This window comes from Rosa chinensis, chromosome 5 (genome assembly GCF_002994745.2).
Source record: "Rosa chinensis cultivar Old Blush chromosome 5, RchiOBHm-V2, whole genome shotgun sequence".
In the NCBI taxonomy this organism is placed as follows: Eukaryota; Viridiplantae; Streptophyta; class Magnoliopsida; order Rosales; family Rosaceae; genus Rosa; species Rosa chinensis.
Genome location: NC_037092.1, coordinates 85,131,220 through 85,139,913, shown reverse-complemented (window position 1 = coordinate 85,139,913; position 8,694 = coordinate 85,131,220). Strand labels below are relative to the sequence as shown.

The 8,694-nt window shown below is 34.8% G+C and overlaps 1 long non-coding RNA gene across 1 annotated transcript; it reads left to right on the top strand.

Moving 5' to 3' along the window:
- The first annotated feature begins 491 nt into the window (after positions 1-491).
- LOC112168218 lies at positions 492-2,280 on the top strand. The gene is made up of 3 exons (XR_002924150.2): positions 492-834; positions 1,010-1,146; positions 2,039-2,280. It is a non-coding gene; the product is annotated as an uncharacterized LOC112168218 (long non-coding RNA).
- Positions 2,281-8,694: the final 6,414 nt, after the last annotated feature.

Here is an 8,694-nt window from a genome sequence, read left to right as displayed (position 1 = left end):
TATATACATAAAGTTTTACCACTTTGACAGCAATTCGTTGTCACATTAGTAAAATGGTTCTCAGACTTGTAATATAAAAAACTACCACAAATAAGAGTTTGATTACTACTTCTACAACAATTCGTTGTCAAATTTGTAATATTGAAGAATTACCACAAATACAACCTTGGTTATTACTTTGGACCTGAATTGCCGTAAAATCTAGAAAAAACATTGTCAAATAAGTAAATAACTCCTAAAGGACAGTAATTACAAAATAGACAACCTTATTACACCATAAAGGACTCACCGCAAATTTACTTAAATATATGAAGTTTTACTATTATAGCAACACATTCGTTGTTTTATTAGTAAAGTGGTTTTGAAAACTTGTAATAATGAAGTATTAAAAGTGAACTAAGTTTTTTATTTATTTATTTATTTTTTTTTTTTTTTTTTTTCAAACTGAGGATTGGGTTCTCTATTTGCCTTTCTCTTCCAGCGTCCTTCTTAGTTCTTCCTTCTTCCTTCTTACTTCTTCCTTCTTGGTCCATAGTTAATCTTTGGCTCTCAGATTATTTGCTTCTTCTTTTTTTCTTCTTTTGTTGTCATTTTTCTTCTTTCTCTATCTTTTACTTCCTCATCTCTCCTCCAGTCACTCTCACCCTCAAAAACCAGATCGAAAAACATACCAAACACCAAACAACCAAATCTGCATCGTACCTTCGCCATCCATCTTCGCAATCCGTTTCGTCATCCTTCTCTCTTAAACTTTCCCATCATTACAACTCATGCAAGCAAGTTAATGCTGTTGAAATCAAATTCACACCATCCAGAATATTACATACTAGCAAGGTATGATCTCGGTCAATTATTGTAGATGCTCAATTTAACATTCTATGTTGCTTTAAACCTTTTGTTTTGTTTTGGCTCTGTTACTTTGTTGCTACTTGCTAGATGACTAATCTCATTCACACATTAAAATTCATCTTAAACTTTCCAGTCATCTGTGTATTCATCAATTGTTCAGTAACAGAAGCTGCAGTTTGTCTCTTTCCTCATCAAAAGTGAAGTTGAAGGCATATGCTGATCGAGCTTCATGAGCAAGAAGCAGTCGAATAGACGTTCCATAATTAAAAGCAACTTCTTCAAATGCAAGCAACTAATGTAAGGCTGGTTACTGAGTTCACTTCTCTTGCAAATTCTTATTTGTTTCCCCTAAATTTTTCATGTTCTACTAGAAGTATGCTTTGTCCCTTAAAATTCAAAGAATGCAAGAAGAAGAAATAAAAAAATAAAATAAAAAACTGATGAAAAACAGAAGGACGATTCAAAGTCCCTTAATTGCCTAAAAGAAATTGGTAAATGATATTGGGGCTGAAATTTCTTTTCCTTTTTATGATTTGGGTTGTGAATTGGGAGCACATTCTTTGGTTTTGTAAACAATTGTCTCCCAATTTAGGAAGAGAAAGCATTAGCGAGTAAAAAGGTGGAATGATTCAAAGCCACTTGATTTAGATGGCTGGATATATAAGGTAGTTTCTTTACTCAAAGTGAAATCCTAATTAAAGGCAGATAGATAAAATAACCAAGCAAAAATCTTGAAAAGTTGTTTGTTACATTTCTTTTTTTATTCGTTTTTATTCTTTCATTCCCTTTTGATTTGAACAAAACGAGAGTTTATCTCTCAATGCTTACCTCTGATAGTTTAAAGCGTATGCTGCATATAACTCTCAATAACCTGCATAATTTCCGTACCAGCATAATTTCTATACCATTTGTTACCAATCCATTATTTATCTTTACTATTATGTATCTAACCTCATAGATTTCAACAGCTTTGCATATCTTCTGGTTGCGTTCATGATGTACTGATCAATAGAAAAGACAAAGGAACTGTATATTTCATCTCAAACAACTAGCATAAATCAGCTTCTGACCTTTGATATAGTATCCTACATTACTGAATCTACTATTCATCTGTACTACTTTAATATAACATCTCATTCATGTTATTTATCAGAATAGCTGAGAAAATTATGCTAATTGCTTTCTGCAGGCAACAGTGACCTCACTCTTTTAGGCCGAAATAGGATTCCTCTGATCACTATTAGAGGCAAGAAATCTGCAAGGATAAATATACCTCCTCTGTGCTCCATAGCTCAGCTTCTTCTTTTGGTAAATATTGATGTATTCTTTTTAATTATAAGTCATCCTCGCTTGCAGAGAGAACAGTTGTAGTTTTATTTTTCTACTATAAAATACCAGTTTTTGTAATATGTAAAATCAAAACAGTTTCAATTAATAGTTTTTACCTTACAATTGTGACCATTACGAATAAATTAGAGAGAAGAAAAAACAAACCCGCAGCATCGCGCGGGAATGTTATCTAGTACATGAACTAAAAGCCACCACGATGTCTTATTCTTCAATCAAGTCAACAAGAACTGATCACCATTATCATCTAAATGATAATGGCGCAACCTACCAGCTAAACTTTAAAGTCTTATAATCGAAGAATTCCATCGACCCTTTATAACTAATCAGCAATTGCTAATTTCATGGATTGTGCTCCAGACTATTGGATAATTTTGACTTGGGATAGATCATCTATCATGGATTTTTATGTACTTACAGGCTTGTTGCATAGAATATATAATCTTGGAGGGTGACAGCTTGTCTTCGCTATTCCCAAATATACTGAACGCAAAATCGAAGCAAACAAGGTTAATGAATCAAGATTAATTGAACAATGAAAAGAGGAATCGAAGCACTAGAATGGACTCAGATTTGTTTGTGTATTCAAATCAAAGGGTGTAGGTATGTGTTGATATCCAAATCTCGCTAGAGAGTCAATTGTAAAACAAAGTTATCAGGCTAGGAAGATATACTGCCTTGGATCCGAGTAGAAAACAATCCTGTGTTTGTTGGAACTAGTTGTGTGTATCCAATGTTCCAATCCACCTCTATGCGGATTGTAGTTTGTTGTAAAAAAAAAAAAACAGAGAGAGAGAGAACAGTACAAAGAAAACCAGAAACACACTCCAAACCTTACATAGAAGGTAGAATTCGTCTGGCATCAAACAACATGAAAGGAGAAGACAAACAAACAGAAAAGGATTCTACTTACCTGAGTATTGATTGAAACATCCAGTTGTAGTGGTTGTTCTTTCTCGCTTTGTACATGAACAAACTGTCGTTCTTCCTCTTTTCCTCGTCTTCTCCTCTAGTGGTCGTTCTTTCTCGCTTTGTACATGAACAAACTATCGTTCTTCCACTTTTCCTCGTCTTCTCCTCTGTTTCAATTTAGGGTTTTTTTTTTTTATAATTTCATTGTAGATATGTAATTCAGAATTTTGAAGAAGAAAAAAAAAAGTTTATAAAGGCTACCTGGTAAGCAGGTCACCACTATTGAATATTTCTGACCATCAGATATATTCAACTTTTAATTAAATCTAACGGTCTAAAATATTCAAAAAACTTGATGTATGACATACGTCAACATATGCTAGAATTTTCCATATATATATTTGTAGTTATGTGTGTGTGTGTTTATAAATATATATACACACACACATAGATATATATATTTGTGTGTGTTTATATATATATATATATGTGTATGTGTGTGTGTGTTTATATATATGTATATATATTTATATATGTGTGTGTGTTTATATATATGTATATATATATTTATATATGTGTGTGTGTTTATATATATAATATATATATAGAGATATATATATGTGTGTGTGTGTGTTTATATATATGTATATATATATTTATATATGTGTGTGTGTTTATATATATAATATATATATATAGAGATATATATATATGTGTGTGTGTGTGTGTGTGTTTATATAGAGGATATATATATATATATATATATATGTGTGTGTGTGTGTGTGTGTGTGTGTGTGTTTGTTTATATATATAATATATATATAGAGATATATATATGTGTGTGTGTGTGTTTATATATATGTATATATATTTATATATGTGTGTGTTTATATATATAATATAATAATATATATAGAGATATATATATATATATATGTGTGTGTGTGTGTGTGTGGAAGTTCTTATACTTCTATTATTCTATATAGAATATGTGCATATATATATATTCTACATATCGGTAATCGGTTGACCAATTAGATCGGGTTCAAAACTATGGTGAAATTGACTAAATTTTTAACCACACGCATAATTTATTGTAATAAACTCATCCAACGGTCGGTTTTTCCATTTTCTTTGAATTGATAGGGGTTGCTCTTTGGAGTGTATGATATATAAATATAGGTTTATAAGAGTAACTAAGTTTGACCTAGTTGATCGAATTCGAAACAATAACGAAATTGGCTAGATTTTCTACAATCACCATAAAACATTACAATCTCTCCATCCAGCGGTTGGTTTCTCCGAATTCATTTTCTACTTCATGGTTGCTTTAGAATGAACCGAAACAATTTAAATGCAATGTATAAGTCATACAACTAAAGGAATAAAATTGGTATACATCAATGTGTTTGTAATTAAAATTAATTTTTTTTATCTTATGTCCACGCACATCCATCGATGGAATATATACAAACGTGATGTGAAAAAATAAGCACGTTTCGCGGTTGCAACGTCATCGGTCAACCAATAAAACATATAAGTGACTACGGTTGACCAATCCGATCGGATTCGAAAATATGGTGAAATTGGCTAAATTTTTTACCACACTCATAATTTATTGTAATAAACTCATCCAACGGTCGGTTTTTCCATTTTCTTTGAATTGATAGGGGTTGCTCTTTGGAGTGTATGATATATAAATATAGGTTTATAAGAGTAACTACGTTTGACCTAGTTGATCGAATTCGAAACAATAACGAAAGTGGCTAGATTTTCTACAATCACCATAAAACATTACAATCTCTCCATCGAGCGGTTGGTTTCTCCGAATTCATTTTCTACTTCATGGTTGCTTTAGAATGAACCTAAACAATTTAAATGCAATGTATAAGTCATACAACTAAAGGAATAAAATTGGTATACACCAATGTGTTTGTAATTAAAATTAATTTTTTTTATCTTATGTCCACGCACATCCATCGATGGAATATATACAAACGTGATGTGAAAAAATAAGCACGTTTCGTGGTTGCCACGCCATCGGTCAAACAATAAAACATATAAGTGACTACGGTTGACCAATCCGATCGGATTCTAAAATATGGTGAAATTGGCTAAATTTTTTACCATACTCATAATTTATTGTAATAAACCCATCCAACGGTCGGTTTTTCCATTTTCTTTGAATTGATAGGGGTTGCTCTTTGGAGTGTATGATATATAAATATAAGTTTATAAAAAATTAGTGTCTTTAAAAATTTATTTATCAATAAATTAGTATCTATATATAAATATAGATTTTTTTGGGTACAATATAGTTATATAGATCTATTATCTTTGGTTGTATTTGATCATTATCCATTGAATTTCCAAAGCTTGATTAAAAAAAAAAACTTGTGTCTTTAAATATTTATTTATAAATAAAGCCCGCAAGGCCCGGCCCAAAAAAGCCCGCAAGGCCAAGCCCGGCCCGGCCCGAAAAAGCCCGCAAGGCCCGCTTTATATGGACGGGCTTGGATCCTTTGATTTTTAATAAAGCCCGGCTCGGCCCGGCCAGCAATTATTTAAAAATATGGCAAGACCCGGCCCGGCCCGGCCCGTTGACGACCCCCAGACAATCACTACGACAATTCCCAGCCGCTTCGGCTGCTGTCGCCCTCGTCACTCACCACCTGGACCGGAAGATCGCCACCACAGACAAAGAAAACCCCTTGCCGCACCCACGATCGCCGCATAGATCCCTCCCCACGTCACCGCAGTCCACGATTGTCACAGAGATCCCTCCCCACGTCGCTACTGTCCACGATCATCGCCTTTCTCGAAAGAAGAAGCGCCGCCACCACTCGAAATCTAGGTTTCGAGAGCCAAGTTGCACCGAGAAGCTCGGAGACTACTTCTAGAGTTTTTTGAATTTCTTTTGTTGCTTTGATTTCATTTAACATTTTTTTTTAAATTTTTATGTATTTTTTCTTTTCTTTGTTTTTTTAATAATAAGAGTAAAAACTAAAAAGGCCTAAAAATAGATAAATAAATTATGTGGCCCTATTTATTCGCGAAAAACCCAGTTCTTCTTCCTCTTTTTGGGTTATCTCAACTTTCTCTTATTCGATCTTTGGCACATATCTTTATTCTTTGAGTGTTAATTCTTGTGAAAACGATTAGTATTTCACAAAATTAACTTTCCTTTTATAACTAACTGGCTCAGTTTGCTATGTGTCATTGCCTACTGAATCGGAATGTAACATAATTATGTAATTTGCTTTTGAAATGAGGAAAATGGGTGGATTGTTAAAGGAAAAGCACATTATGTGCCTTCGTCAAAGAAACAGATGAAGAGAGAATCAAGCAATTACAAATCACAGCTCAATCAGCATTTAGTATCATAAATGTAATTGATATTTCCGTTGTAATCTTATCCCTATATAAAGGGGTTATGAATGAAATGAGTAGACCAATTCCAATCCATTTTTACTTCTACACGTTATCAGCACGCTCAGAGCCAATAGCCAATTTCTAGTTAAAAACACCCAAACCCTAGAAGAAGAAAAAAAACTCTCTTCCATTTTTATTTCTGCCGCAAACCGAAAAAAAAAACTCGATTCCCTCTCCAGCAGACTCGGCCCTCCCTTCCCCACCTGCTCGGCCTGCACAGAGCTCACACAGAGCCTCTCAGCGCTCACATAGAAGCCTCCCAGCGCTCACACCGAAGCCTACCCACCTGCAGCCAAGCCAACCCAACCCCGGCACACATCGATCCCACATCAGACCGGAGCCCACCTTGTTTCCAGTCGCACAACCCAGCCTCTCACAACCGGCGGTGACCACAGCCTCTCTGCACCCACCGGCTTCCCGGGTCCTCGCCCAGCGCCTCCAATCCAACCTTGCACCACCAGACAGCCAGATCGATCATTCAACCTACAGCCCCTCATCCGGCAGCAACCACAGCCCCGCCTGCGTCGTTTCCAGCAGCGATCCGGCGATCCCTGCCCAGCACAGGTCTGCAGAAGCCGGCCAGACTGAGCCTTGCAGCAGTCTCAGCCCCAATCCCTGCGCAGCCTCGGCCCATTCTCAAGGAAACAGCAGAGAGGATCAGAAGAAAAAAGAGCAGAAGAAGACGAGAGGAAGAAGACGACCAAAAAAAAAGACAGAAAAAAAAAAGGGAGGCCTTGAGGCCCAGAAAAAGAGGAATAGATAAAAAAAGGGGCCCTGCGGCCCAAGGAAAAAAAAAAGAAACAGGCCCTGTGGCCCAGAAAAGAAGACAGAAAAAAAGGCCCAAAGAGACCCGGCCCAGAAAAAAAAAAAAACCTGGCCCAAAGAACAGGCCCACAAAAAAAAAAGCAAACAAACAGGCCCTGCAACTCAACAAATCAGCAGGCCCAGCAGAACCCGAAAAAAAGAAAAAAAAAAAAAACATCGCTACGCACGCCTGCATCAACACGCGCGTGCGCTAGGATTATTTTCTCGAAATCAAGTATGTTTTATTTATTTATTTATTTATTTTTAACCAAGCATGTGAATTTGAATTATCTTTTCTATTTTTAAGCATGCTTTAGATTTTATTATATATGCTTTTATTATAAAATTCTCGAGCATGTTTAGTTAGATTATATTAATCATTTTAAGCATGCTTTCTCATTTATGCTTTATATGATTATCTTTAAGCATGATTATATATTTTATTTTTGAGCATGCTATTTTATTGCTTGTTATATATGTGATATATATTCGTGGAATCTAAAGCATGTGATTTTCATTTATGTATACTATTTTTAAGCATGCTTTATACTTTATTATTTATGCAATTTTGAGCATGTTTTTATTTGATTTACGCTTTTATAAATTATGCCTACGCATGTTTTATATTATGCTATTGTTTATATTTTATTTTACGCATGATATATTATTACTATTATTATATGCAACATATATTTTGTTGTATGTTTGTGCAATTTGAGCATGTCATGTAATTTATTTTTATATGCTATGTTTTATTTATTATTAAATGTGTTATAGTTATTTTTGTAATGCAACATATAAATTCCATTTTGCCATGATAATGAAAATTCATGTGCATTATACACACACTTACTGTGATAAAGTATTTTCACATAGCATCGAAAAAAAAAATGTGACCATTACGAATCTTGGTATTGAAATCTAATTCATACGTTTGGAAAATAATTCACGTGGATGTCTTTATGACTGCGTAATTTATATCTTCTCTCTTGTTTTATGTAGATGGCTGATCCAACTCGACCTGAGTTTGACATCTTGGATTCAGAAGGACTTGAGTACCATCGTTGGGTTTCCGATATGGAAACTGCCTATGGGGCAAAAGACTACACTGCCACCATTACTGATCCCACAGATGATGAACTATCTAATAAGGTGAAAGCCGATGCCTTAATTTTTCTGAGGCGACATATTGATCCTAGCCTACTCTGGGAGGACCTTCAGTTGAAGACACCCAAAGCACTGTGGGATGCCCTTAAAGGACGTTTTGGGAACATTCACGATACTTTGCTCCCAAGACTGGCTGTTCAGTGGAATGGAATCTGCTTGCTTGACTATAAAAAGGTCAATGAC